This window comes from Schistocerca gregaria, chromosome 1 (genome assembly GCF_023897955.1).
Source record: "Schistocerca gregaria isolate iqSchGreg1 chromosome 1, iqSchGreg1.2, whole genome shotgun sequence".
Taxonomy (NCBI): Eukaryota; Metazoa; Arthropoda; class Insecta; order Orthoptera; family Acrididae; genus Schistocerca; species Schistocerca gregaria.
The window spans coordinates 555,814,483-555,829,298 of NC_064920.1; positions in this window are offsets into that span (position 1 = coordinate 555,814,483).

The following is a 14,816-nucleotide window of genomic DNA, read 5'->3' on the forward strand; positions in this document are numbered from 1 at the left end:
GTCACTATAACATATAATATGAAAAGCGAGGTTCTCAACACGCCTGGACCACGCCTGAAGTTACTTCCGCGTCTGTTGATGGCTCTACAGCCAAGATAACATGTTGCTTTCTCGGTACTACGCACACAGTTAAAAAAGACGTACACTAACAAAACAGGGTCCTCTAAGTGTGTCCTAATCAAAATTTGTCGACGAGGTCGTTAAAAACACCGTGTAGTTCACGTGAAAAATAGACAGCCGTGGGAGTAACGAATATACTCGCAAATCTTCTGTTGGAATCGAAGGACCTAAAAACAATTATACAGTGGGAAACAGTGAAGATATTTAACTATCCAGTCATGGTAATGTGGCCATCTGCGAAAATCCTAAAAATGGTTCAAATGGCTCTAAGCACTATGGGACTCAACATCTGAGGTCATCAGTCCACTAAACTTAGAACTACTTGAACCTAACTAACCTAAGGACATCATACACATCGATGCCCCAGGCAGGATTCGAACCTGCGACCGTAGCAGCAGCGCGGTTCCGGACTGAATCACCTAGAACCGCTCGGCTACTGCGGCCTGTGAAGATCTGGATTAACCACCTTTTGCAGCGCAGACCGCAGCTATACGTGCAGGAAGAGAGTGAAGTTCTGGAGGGTGCTGATGGGGTCGTGGAGCCCTTCGACTCCAGTGCCGTAGCCAGTTGCGCCAGGTTTCTCGGTTGAGGATCCATGGCTCGAACAGCCTGCTAGGGGTGGTCCCACAGAGTCTCGTTTGGGTTTAAATCCGAGGAATTTGGTGCCCAGGGGAGTATGGCATACTCACGCTGGTGCTCTTCGAACCAAGCACGTACACTACGAGCTGTGTGACACGGTGCATTTCCCCCCTAGTAGATGCCATCATGCCGAGGTAAATGCATGTAGGGGTGTGCATGGTCCCTAAGGATAGATACCGGCTGATAAAAACGTCAGTATAAATTTGAAAACTGAATAAATCACGGAATAATGTAGATAGAGAGGTACAAATTGACACACATGCTTGGAATGACATGGGGTTTTATTAGAATCAAAAAAATACAAAAGTTCAAAAAATGTCCGGCAGATGGCGCTTCATCTGATCAGAATAGCAATAAGTAGCATAACAGAGTAAGACAAAGCAAAGATGATGTTCTTTACAGGAAATGCTCAATATGTCCTCCATCATTCCTCAACAATAGCTACAGCCGAGGAATAATGTTGTGGAAAACACTGTAAAGCATGTCCGTAGTTATGGCGAGGCATTGGCGTCGGATGTTGTCTTTCAGCATCCCTGGATATGTCGGTCGATCACGATACACTTGCAACTTCAGGTAACCCCAAAGCCAATAATCGCACGGACTGAAGTCTGGGGACCTGGAAGGCCAAGAATGACGAAAGTGGCGGCTGAGCACACGATAATCACCAAACGACGCGCGCAAGAGATCTTTCACGCGTCTAGCAATATGGAGTGGAGCGCCATTCAGCATAAACATTGTATATTCCAGCAGGTGTTTATCAGCCAGGCTGGGGATGATGAGATTTTGTAACATATCGGCGTATCTCTCACCCGTCACGGTGGCAGTTACAAAACCAGAATGACGCATTTCCTCGAAGATAAAAGGCCGATAACGGTAGCTTTGGTAAATCCAACCCATACCGTGACTTTCTCGTCGTGCAATGGAGTTTCCACGACAGCTCTAGGATTTTCGGTAGCCCAAATTATGTAGTTGTGGGCGTTTACAGACCCTCAGAGCGTGAAATGAGTTTCGTCGGTCCACAACACGTTACTCAACCAATCGTCATCTTCCGCCATATTTTGAAACGCCCACACCGCAAATGCCCTCCGCTTCACTAAATCGCCAGGTAACAGTTCATGATGCCGATGGATTTTGTACGGATAGCATCAGAGTGTACGCCTAAGTGCCAACCAAACAGTAGTGTATGGAATGTCGGTGCGACGTGCGACTGCACGAGCGCTGACTTCCCCGTGGATAGACAAACCCGCTACAGTCTCCATTTCTTCCTGAACTGTCTCAGCAGCATTACGCCTTGTGCTCGGTCGCCTTCGAACTTCGAAATCATTCTCGCCACAGCTGCATTTGTCAACGGACCTTTACCCGTTCGAATCCCCTTCCTGTGGCGATAGGACCGTAATTCTGAACTAGCACCTTCCCCATTCTGATAATACAGCTTAACTAAAAGCGACTTTTCAGGTAACGTCAGCATGCTGCGACTGCTGGCGCATCTGATTCTCTCTCTCATTACAGCTCCTTTTATACACGATAGTCATGCGCAGTCACTGACGTTTTGTTGTTCAGCGCCATATGTCGGACATTGTTTGAACTTTTTTTTGTTCTAATAAAACCCCATGTCATTCCAAGCACGTGTCACAATTTTTACCTCTCTATCTACATTATTCCGTAGTTTATTATGTTTTCAAATTTATACTGACTTTTTGATCACCCGGTATATAATGGTGTTGATCCATTGTGCCTTCTAGAACTATGAGATTATTCAAGGATCGCCACGAAAACATTCACTCGATCATAACGCTCGTACCCCTCCGACGATTGTTGTAAGGTGTTTGCTTTCAGATATTTCACGCCGATGGAGCACAAAACGTGACTCATCTAAAATTACAACTATCGACATTCACTGGACGTCCAGTTGCGGTACTGGCATGCAAATTCCAGCCTTCGTCACCAATGAACAGCCGTCAGCATGGATGCATGAACCAGGCCCTGCTGCGGAGGCTAATAAGCAAGCACTTCCGCTGAACGCTCGTTGAGGAGACACTGTTGATAGCCCAGCCCCTTCGTTCATTTGGGCGGTCAGTTGCTCTACAGCTACACGTTTATTCCCCGGACAGCCGCCGTTCACTCGTGTCATCCATGGATCATGGCGCACCACAGTTTCCTCGGCGTCGGTTTTGGGTCCATGCAGCGTATACTTTAATCACGGACGTATGCGAACAGTTCAACAACTTAGCCGTTTCGCAAATGTTTCCACCTTGGCCCGAAAACCAATGATCGCTCCCTCTTGGACGTTTGATAATTTGGTTCGTTTCCGGGAACAACTGCACTGTTTCCTGCGTCCCTCGTATAAGCTTTATTCCCTCCACTGCTGGTGCTACCATCTCCCGTCTGTTAGTGGTTACTGCACGTTGACCTCGAACGTAGGCGGCGGTCACGTTAATGTGACTGGACCGTTTATGTGTAGCCTAATTTTAGCAGTAAAGAAATTTTTGCAGGAAACGTGAGATTGAAGTACCGAATGTAATCATGTAACATTGATACTGGGACAATGACTAAATGAATATTTGTTTATTTTTTAATGTCTAACTTACACGAGCTGTGAGAATTCAAAAAAAGATGTTCAAATGAGTGTGAAATCTCATGGGACTTAACTGCTATGGTCATCAGTACCTAGGCTTACACACTACTTAACCTAAACACACACACCCATGCCCGAGGGAGGACTCGAACCTCCGCCGGGACCAGCCGCACAGTCCACGACTGCAGCGTCACAGACCGCTCGGCTAATCCCCCGCGGCGAGCTGTAAGCATTATTTACTTTCAAAATCACGTAAGTTAACACCAGTGTATCAATCAATCTTAGCACAACAGCAGCACAAGCAAGAAAACCAACACTTGATTGACCACCGATTTAGTGTTGATAAATTATCATGTGCTTTCATATACAAAAAGATCGCAATTTTACCACAGAAATTCTTCCACGCATTCCTACAGTTTTCGTAAGTAATCAGATACAGTCTATTCACGTCGTACAAAGCAAACTGAGCCTCTGTAGTGCAAGAACAGCAGGATAAAACTTAAAGGAGACGTCTCAAGCGTGGACTGAGGACTAGGTGCTACGCTATTTATTTGTTCGCAGCACTTTTTCACAAAAAAAACAATGGAGGAAAGTTTCACTGAGTAAAATGAATAAACGGAGTTGTTTCAGCTACTCGCTAGAAAAACATTTCTGAATATATCTTAAAAAATTCTCAGTGACTCGTAAATAGCGAAATAAGTGGGACTGTGGCACGCAGAAATGGGGGCGTTGAGTCAGAAAAGGGAGCGGTAGCGCAGTCTCGTTTCTGTATTTCTCTTCTCCTCGCCACTAAATAACACTTTTTAGGTCTCGTTATGTAGTAAGACTGGTGTGAGGTTTAGATCTGATTATATAGCACAGATTGGCTTGAACTTTTGAGCAATGTACTGATGAATAAAAAACATATGAACATATCCAATTGCGATTTTGTAGTTTAATTGGAGACTAGTCGAAGATACAATTCTTTTGTCCTAATGATGTGGAACGCGTCAATTTACCGGACATGCATACATGTTTAGTATTAAGATTAATGAACACATTTTATTGTATTATTCGTAAAAATACGTTAAAAAACAATGATTTACTTTCTTTATTTTATTTTACAAGCTATCCGTTTTTAAAAAGAAGTTCGTCCTGCCTGTGCTAATGCGATAAATGTTTAATGAAATTAATGATTGACGAACAGCAGGTAGCGGTTTGATTCATACCTCATAGCAACTGGTATTCACTGAGCCAGGTCTAATTCAGATAATAAATAATGATTTGAATTAACAGGTTTGAGTGGACATTTGTAAGTTGATAACATGGGATTAACTGAAGCCGGCCGGAGTGGCCGAGCGGTTCTAGGCGCTGCAGTCTGGAACCGTGCGACCGCTATGGTCGCAGGTTCGAATCCTGCCTCGGTCATGGATGTGTGTGATGCCCTTAGGTTAGTTAGGTTTACGTAATTCTAAGTTCAAGGGGACTGATGACCTGAGAAGTTAAGTCCCATAGTCCCATAGTGCTCAGAGATTAACTGAACAATAAATGAACAGTTCTCGTTAAACATAAGGTACACACAAATTAATAAATGAAACTCGTCCTCACAGCTGAGGAAAAATCAATTAAGCGTTTGTAGAAAGCGATTGCACCTTCCTGTATACTCATGATTGACAAGAGCACCTTATGAGTCAACGGACTGAAGATGGGTGCGTGGTAATACACGGTGGTGGTAAGCAAAAGAATAGCTGTCATACATGCGTGCATTTGATGGACTTCACATAAAAGATTTCTCTCCTAAAGGTCAGGATCCTGAAGATGGTAGTTGACAGAGGGCAGAACAGTATTCTCAGGAGAGATCCAAAAATCCACAAAAATTGTTGAATTTAAGAAACATGAAACTAAGCGAAATTTACAGTACGTATAGGAAAGTTGAGTACTATTCATGTAGCAACAGTATTGGGGTCTACACACTGTGTAATGGACATTTGAAACGAATGACAAGAGAAGGTTAAGTGTTTGACCTCAAAGTTAGGTAAGAGTGGGATTTTACACAAACATTAAATAATTGAACCACTTTTTAAGCTCACTCAACATGATCTCTAACACTATTCTCGTAGATGTGATATCGCCACAAAGGCGCAAATTTGTAACTTCTATAACGCATGAAAATATTATGAATAACGATCCTGCATTAAGTCCGTTTACTTTCCCCTTTAGATTCCCTTAGACCAGGGGTGACCGACCTTTTCGGCAGGCGGGTCAAATTCTTGAGGGAGGATTTCCCCGCGGGCCGCATTACCAGTTTTTGTTTTGTGAACCAAAATAAGCAAGAAACATTAATTTAATTTTAAAGAAAATAAAAGAAGCCTGAAGAAAGAACATTTATTATACAATTTAATGGAATACAATGTTACTGGGATGTCTGGCTTTGCTTGACTGAACTAAGTAAGTCAGTGTTGCTGTCAACTGGAATTGTCGCTATACGCAAACAGTTCACAGGCGTGTTTCAAAAGTAATGAAATCATTTTTAAAGCACGTTTGTAAAACGCAGTATATTTTTTCTTGTTCAAACTTGTGTTATAGAACTCTTCCAAACCAACCTGATTAAATTTATTTTTTAATTTTGCATCACATTGCATTTCACAACATTCCATTTGTAAATATCCAGGCAGTGAACTAATGTCTACGGAGAATGCCAAGGCAAATACAAAAAAAGACTAACGATATTTCTTAAAATCTTGAAATCGGTTTTCGAATTCATATTTCAAGTCAGATATCAAAGAAGCGCATTTCATCGCTACGGCCTGTGCGACGTCCGATTGCTTTGACAGTGGAGGAAAATATGTGAAGTTTTTTGTTATTAGCTGTTATTCCCAGAGCCCAAGTTTCATTTGGAATTCGGAAATAAGGTTAATCAGGTAACCTTTTCCTTGGGGTCGAGTATTAACATCATTTAGGTGGCTAGTTATATCGAACAAGAACGTAAAGTCGAAATGCCACTCTTTATCTTCGAACTCGGGGAGCCTCATTGACTTGCTTTCAAAGAAGTATTGCATTTATTGCTTCAAATCAAGCTCTCTGTTCAACTCCGCGTGGCCGTAGGGTCACTATTGCCTCACGTGTTCCAACATTTCTACGGAATCCAACCTGATCTTCCCCGAGGTCGGCTTCTACCAGTTTTTCCATTCGTCTGTAAAGAATTCGCGTTAGTATTTTGCAGCCACAGCTTATTAAACTGATAGTTCGGTAATTTTCACATCTGTCAACACCTGCTTTCTTTGGGATTGGAATTATTATATTCTTCTTAAAGTCTGGGGGTATTTCGTCTGTCTCATACATCTTGCTCACCAGATGGTAGAGTTCTGTCAGTAGTTCTAATGGAATGTTGTCTACTCCGGGGGCCTTGTTTCGACTCAGGTCTTTCAGTGCTCTGTCAAACACTTCACACAGTTTCATATCTCCCATTTCATCTTCATCTACATCCTCTTCCATGTCCATAATATTATCTCAAGAACAACGCCCTTGTATAGACCTTCTACATACTCCTTCCAGCTTTCTGCTTTCCCTTCTTTGCTTAGAACTGGGTTTCCATCTGAGCTCTTTATATTCATGCAAGTGGTTCTCTTTTCTCCAAAGGTATCTTTAATTTTCCTGTAGGCAGTATCTATCTTAGCCCTAGTGATATACGCTTCTACATCCTTAAATTTGACCTCAAGCCATCCGTGCTTAGCCATTTTGCACTTCCTGTCGACCTCATTTTTGAGACGTTTGTATTCCTTTTTGCCTGCTTCATTTACTACATTTTCGTATTTTCTCCTTTCATCAATTAAATTCAGTATCTCTTCTGCTACCCAAGGATTTCTATAAGCCCTCGTCTTTTTTACCTACTTGATCCTCTGCTGCCTTCACTATTTCATCTCTCGAAGCTACCCTTTCTTCTTCTACTGTATTTCTTCCCCCATTCTTGTCAATCGTTCCATAATGCTCTCCCTGAAACTCTCTACGACCTCTGGCTCTGTCAGTTTATCCAGGTCCCATCTCCTTAAATTCCCACCTTTCTGCAGTTTCTTCAGTTTTAATCTACAGTTCATAACCAATAGATTTTGGTCAGAGTCCACATCTGCCCATGGAAATGTCCTACAATTTAAAACCCGGTTCCTAAATCACTGTCTTACCATTATATAATTTATCTGAAACCTTCCAGTATCTCCAGGTTTCTTCCATGTATACAACGTTCTTTCATGATTCTAGAACCAAGTGTTAGCTATGATTAAGTTATGCCCTGTGCAAAATTCTACCAGGCGGCTTCTTCATTCATTCCTTACCCCCATTCCATGTTCACCTACTACGTTTCCTTCTCTTCCTTTTCCTACTACCGAATTCCAGTCACCCATGACTATTAAATTTTCGTCTCCCTTCACTATCTGAATAATTTCTTTTATCTCATCATACATTCCATGAATCTTTTCGTCATCTGCGGAACTAGTTGGCATATAAACATGTACTACTGTGGTAGGCGTGGGCTTCGTATCTATCTTGGCCACAATAATGCGTTCACTATGATGTTTGCAGTGGCTACCCACACTCCTATTTTTTTTATTCACTATTAAACCTACTCCTGCATTACCCCTATTTGATTTTGTATTTATAAACCTCTATTCACCTGACCAGAAGTCTTGTTCCTCCTGCTACCGAACTTCACTAATTCCCACTAAATTTAACTTACCTATCCATTTCCACGCTCCGACTCGTAAAACCCCAGTTTTCTTTCTCCTGATAACAATGTCCTCCTGAGTAGTCCTCGCACGGAGATCCGAATGGGGGAGTTTTTGCGAACCACACAACTGAATGGTCCCGCGCACGTTAGAGCGCAGCGTGACGTGACGCAGTTCCTGTACGCAGTTTGCTGCGAGGCTCACGGTGGTTCTGGCTGTTGGTAGTTCGAAATGGAGGAAAAGCTAATTGAAGCCGTACGTGTTCGCAAAGATCTGTTTGATACAAGCCCTGAAGATTACTTGAAAGCGAAGCTGAAAGCTGAGAAGTGGGAGGAAGTGGGCAAGGAAACGGACATACGAAATGGTAAGTTGCATTGTAATTCGTTGTTAACATTCTACATTGACATTGTCAAAACTCTGTAGAAAATTTTCGTGATGTGCTCTGTCCTGGTTAAATCTGGTTAAATGTTTATCAAAAAAGATGCCTAGGTTCCTTACAATATCATTCCTTACTAGTGTGTAGCCCTCCATATCTACCAGTGAAAATGAAATAGATGGATTTAACCACGTCTTTGATATCAATACAGAATCGAAACTCTCGTCCGAATATATAGAGAATGACACAATGTTCTATGAGCACTGTTTACATCGATTTGTTGTTGGATAGTGCTGATGACAGGATTCTGTTTCTGCTAATGTCTGTATGCGAAAATACGGTTTCTGTTACTTGATAATAATGAAATTTGCCCACTTCTCGTTATATATACAGTAGCCCTGGCGACAGCAAGGGCTTTTCTCACCAGCTACTCTGCCCCTTCTGACTCACACCATATGGTCCTTCTAGAACACAAAAGAAAAAAATTCAAAAAGGAGTGATAGATTTTTAGCTGTATTTCTTTACTTTTAATTAAAAAGTGAATAACTGACATAGCGGAATTCTCTTTTAACATCGTTGTTGCAGGTGTTGAAGCGAAAGCATTGTGGGAGAAATTGAGACATTTGCTGAGAGCTGCTCTCAGAAGACAGCAAAAATCTGTGAAAAGTGGGGCACCGTCTGAATCGGTGGAAGAATGGAAATTTCAAAAGCAGATGGGATTTCTACAACCATATATGGCCAATAAATCACGAGAAGGGAACCTAAACGGATACACTTATGATAATGAAACCACATCACAAAATTGTGTCACTGATAGTCCAAGTGATGCAGTCGAGGAGGGTGAGGAATCACTCACCATGCAGCAGGTAATCAGAAGTGCTCGGGACGAACTTCAAGCACGGGCACTTCCTGAAATGTCACCTCCGCCCTCCGCCACAAGAACCGACATCCGCAAAAATAAAAAAAGACACTATTGCTGGATTAATCAAACGAAGCATTGAACAACATGAAGAACGAAGAAGATCGAGATCAGAAGAAATAAGAAATCTGTTGGCACAAACGAGTGCTCCAAGTGATGCTCTGTACCATGTCTTCATGTCATTGTACCAGATGACCAGATGCATGCCACTGTCATCTCAGCATGTCATCAGAAATGGCATTTTCCATGTGGTTACAGAAATGGAGGCCTCGTTGCTGAACATCCCTGTGAGAACTCCACAGTCCAACACATTTCAGCGGCCATCATATCACGAGTTGTCCCCGTACAGTAACCAATCCCCCAGTCCATCGTACTCTAGTTCATCAACTCCATCCCGTTCTCTACATTCCAACAGTCCGCCGCTTACTACACAAGATGATTGTGAGTTTCAACAAAGCCTTAAATCGGCATGATTTGCTCACACTTATTAATGATTTCTCTGAAAACTGAATGTTAGTAAAAATTTTGCTATTTACAATTGCTGTACAGACGGTATTTGTGGGTTATTACAGAATATTTTGGCCATTTGAATATTATTATGTTTATTCAATAAAGAGTTTTCTATGAACGCTAAACTGTTACCCTCTGCCATTGGTGATGGCAATATTATATTGTATACAGAAGTATAGGCAACTAGCGGACCCGGCTATACTTCCGCAGCCGGCGGTAGTCTAGCGGTTCTAGGCGCTCAGTCCGGAGACGTGTGACTGCTACGGTCGCAGGTTCGAATCCTGCCTCGGGCATGGATGTGTGTGAAGTCCTTAGGTTAGTTAGGTTTAAGTAGTTCTAAGTTCTAGGGGACTGATGACCATAGATGTTAAGTCCCATAGTGCTCAGAGCCATTTGAACCATTTATATTTCCGCAGTTACTAAATATGGATGGGAAGTGTGTGTACATCCTACACTATCGTCAATGGTTTCGACTGGGCGTTATGAGTCAATCACTCAGTCAATCAGGACAGTGCCTTTTATCTCATATAAAGACCTCACATGTTCTCAAATCTATGAAAACAATAAATACAAGGAATAATTACTTAAGAAAGGTCGAGGAAGCGAGAAATATGCTCTTATATTTATATGTTAAAAGAATTAAGCCATTGTGTTCACATAAGGACTGTAACACCCTCGGTTACTTCATTTGGATATATGGTAATCCCAGCTACAATGCTTTGAAATTTGGACACGACGTTGCAGTGGACTATGTGCACGTAAATTTTGACACAACGTTCTACTAGAATATGCGCATGTTTATGAATATATACAAATTTTATAACGGGGAAACACTGTTACGAAAAATCGTGAAAATTACATGTATATAGGTTATATATATAATATTAAAGAAATAGGTACCTAAAAACCATCCTGTATTAGAATGCAACGTTGTGTCAAAATTTCAAAGCAATCGGTCAAGAGCTTTCTCATATTAGTTAAACCAATGTTTGTGTGTGAGATGAGTATGAGATTCGCAAGGGAAGCCAGTACATGTTGTCTGCTACTACAGTTGTGCAGATTCTGGTAGTTTCAGTGTAATGGCAGAGGGGTTTAGCGTTACCATAGGTCAGGTATCTGAGCAGGTGCACAAATCAGTTGGCGATAGGGTCCTTTGTGATTTCTGGTTACATCCTCCCCGCTGGAAAGCGGAAACCGGTAACTGTTCATCCACTACGGCACTCTGAGAGGTAATGGAATGTATGTAGCTTGTAATATCTAGCCATTTTTATTTCATTCTTCTGGATATTAACGGAAAATTACGTTAATCATGGTAGGAGCAAATTGGGATGTGAATTTACCATTATCTTTGCGCTTTTCGTTGGGAATACTTTGTGTGTGTGTGTGTGTGTGTGTGTGTGTGTGTGTGTGTAGGTGTGTGTAAGAGAGAGAGAGAGATAGAGAGAGAGAAAGAGAGAGAAAGGGAGAGAGAAAGTTAGCTACCACGTGTAGTGTGGTACAAAGTGAGTTCCTTCTTCCATATAGTTAGTAAAGTGAAATTGTCCTAAGTGCATAAAATAGATTCGCAGAATGTAATTAAAAAACTAATTGAGAAGTATTCATCACTCTGGGATTCTTACCAGGTAGGACTGATAGAGGAGATAGAGAATCTCCAATGAAGAGCGACATGTTTCGTCAAGGAATCATTTAATCGGCGAAAACAAACTCCAATGGCAGGAGCTACCAGAGAGGCGTTGTGCATCACGGAATGGTTTAACAGAACACTTCCTGGGAAGAGTCGCAAAACATATTTCTTCCTCCGACATACATTTCGCAAAATGGCCACGACTAGAAAATTCAGGATATCAGAGGTAATATGAAGGCTTACTAACTTACAACACTTCCCACACGCCATTCGCGAGTGGAACAGGGATGGGGGGATCAGTTAGTGGTACCAGAGCTACTCTCCCCCACACACCGTGTGTACTGAGATACAGGTAGACGTTCAGCTACTGTGCCTTATAAATAAGAAGTTGTGGTGTTTGAGTCCATTCTTGAGTTAGCTTTCAGTAAAGTCCCGCATCTTTAGTGCTTAAGTGATGTATGTGGAAGTTCCAAATTTAAGGTGATTTTTCTCTGTAACCAGAGGTATTTTCGTTGTACAAACTCCATGTGTTCCACCATGGGTCACTCAAAGCACATCATAACACAGTCTTTTTATTAAGTATTGTGTAGATTTAAATTTGTGGAATGGATGCTTTAATTTTCGTCATTTTGGAGTTTTTAATTTAATGCACTTTTCGTGGTTCGAGGACTTGTTCAGGTTACATGCACGCCTTTTCTAGTCTTCCGTTTAGTGCTTGCTCGTGCAGTGCTCGTGTGTGCGCTGTCTTAAATTTTTATGTTCAATTTTCTTATTGAAGATGGTTCAAATGGCTCTGAGCACTATGGGACTTAACATCTGTGGTCATCAGTCCCCTAGAACTTAGAACTACTGAAACCTAACTAACCTAAGGACATCACACACATCCATGCCCGAGGCAGGATTCGAACCTGCGACCGTAGCAGTCGCGCGGTTCCGGACTGAGCGCTCTAGAACCACTCGGCCACCTTGGCCGGTCCTCTTATGGAAGAGATGAGGTTCATTTCTATGCATAGCAGTGTGTTTCACAACGAGTCAGTCAGAGAACATCTAAATTCAGTTCTTTACTACTCATTGGATAGATCTAAATTCGCAGCATAGAACGAATATTTCCACATGGGAGTTATTTTTCTTTATTTTTAAGTTGTAGAATTTGATAGGTTGTTCGTGGTTTGCTCTTTGCTCAGTGTTGAGTTAATTCTAAGGCTTCTGTACTGAGTATGCTATAATTTTCATTGTCTGAATTGGGCATGTTAAACAAGATTCCTCTCTATTTGTTGTTGCATGAACGGGTGTGTGTTCACGATTTTTCCGTTGTAAACCACATGTCCTTTCGTGAACGTATCTCCGCTATCGCCTATTACTGCTCAGTGTTGATAGGCTGATAAATTTAACTTTCCCATAAAGGACTGATAGCACCTATAGAGTACTGTACTTCCATTTTGTGTATTTGGTGAGTTTAGAACTTGCTTGATGAATAAATTATTCAGATCGAATGTATGAAAAGGAGCACTGTTTATGTATTATAATCCTGTTACATCCCTAATATATTCATAAAGCAGTAAGTTCAAATTTCTATGATTGATATTAGAAGTGATATCCGAAGTTTTGGTTAAATGATTTAAATGAAATAACGTTATTCATTGCATTTTATAAAAGCCATCACGAGGTTCATATTTTAAGTAGACGGGTAAATTATACAGGTAATCAAAGAAATAAATAATGAACTTAAGGGGCCTGTTTTCTATGGCGGTAACGCAATGTGGAAGTATTTCGTATTGTGACCTATGTCAAAATCAAGGACTCTAATCGCGTAGGGCCCTTTCAACTGTTCGGTCCTGTTGGGATGTATCCCCTTTTTATTACGATTGGAATCTTTCAGTTGGCTACCCAGCCTAGAATAATAGAGAGAATAGTAACAGTTTCCAGTTTAAGCCGTAGCGCCATTGAGTTAGTAGACTGTTCTGTCTGGCGCCACTGGCTCAGATGTAGTATCGACTATCCCACTTGCAGCCCCATTGCCAGTTGGTATCTGTGCGTTGTGCACGTAGATGGTCTTTTCTTGCCTCTATATATACGGGGTTCGCTGGCCCGAAAGAGAGGAACGAAATTTGGGGATTGGCGGTAGCGTCGTGAGAAGAGCTCGTCACGAGGTCCGAGCAGCTCAAGCCACGAGCTGCGCAAAAAGTTCCTGCGCGGAACGGAGATACCGGAGTACTTCACCGGGGTCAGCGTCGACTACAGTCAGCAGGCCGACATTCCATCGGTTGGTTGGCAACATTCGTGTCGAACGACCGCTCGTGGCGCTGGCTTTCATCGTCCCCACTCAGTAACCGCTGCGACGCACCGTGTATCCATGGAACTGCTTGTTGGTAAAGGGAAGTAACATTCTGTAATTCTTGTCGAGATTTGCTTCTTTGTCTACCTGCCCTCCTTATAATTTTCTGGATTGTACCCGGCCCTCAGAGTTTTACTCCGTCGGCTGTTTGGTCGTAAATATAGGCAGTACTACAGTACTAAGACACTAACTGTCGTTTGAAAATTTGTCCCACTATTATATTGCCTTTCCTTCCTGGTTTGTGCCTGATCATTAATGTTCTAATTAATCAGCTTTTGGTCGTAAATACAGCTGGAACAATTGTACTAAGGCACATGTTGCCGTTAAACAAAAGAGGGATCTTGTAGTTAGATTTATCTGTTAACCGGTTCAATTCTTTGATTGTAATTGCATTTCTCTGTCATTAGTTATAATCTGAACAACCTGTTGTATTAAGCTGTTCGTTTCGGTGTTTGAAAGAGCGGGTCATTATTAGTGTATTTTAGCTGGATCTTACGGTTCCGCCGAGTGAGTTGTAGTACGTGTTCACAAGTAATGTGTTCAGACGTTCCTTCAGAGCGGTCAATCAGTTTAACCTTGAAAATATTAACAGCCAACTGTCACCAGTGCTTTAGTCAATTGCCAGAAGGGACGGGTTGGGGTCGAGTCGCACCTCGGTTGCCGACTGAAATCAAGAAGTTGTTTGTTTGAAGTAAGCCCTATCGTTGTCGTACTGTTTGCTAATCTGTTTAACATTTAAGCTTAGGTGCACACCTTAACCCCGAACCTTTCGACAAACAGCTTTCAAATTAAAATATAAGTCATTTGTTTTTAGTAATTGGATTACTCTTGTCATCAGTGGTGCTTCTATAGTTTTAATGTGTTGCAGAAGGGCATTTATTAAGACAGACCGTGTCCAGAGTGGTAGTAAACACCGCTGTTTCTCTCTATAACGGGTGGGCTGCAGGCCCGACCGTCTTGTAATCATTGCCTTAGTGTTTGCTGTTTTGCAATACAGCACTTCTTATTCAACTTGAGGTTT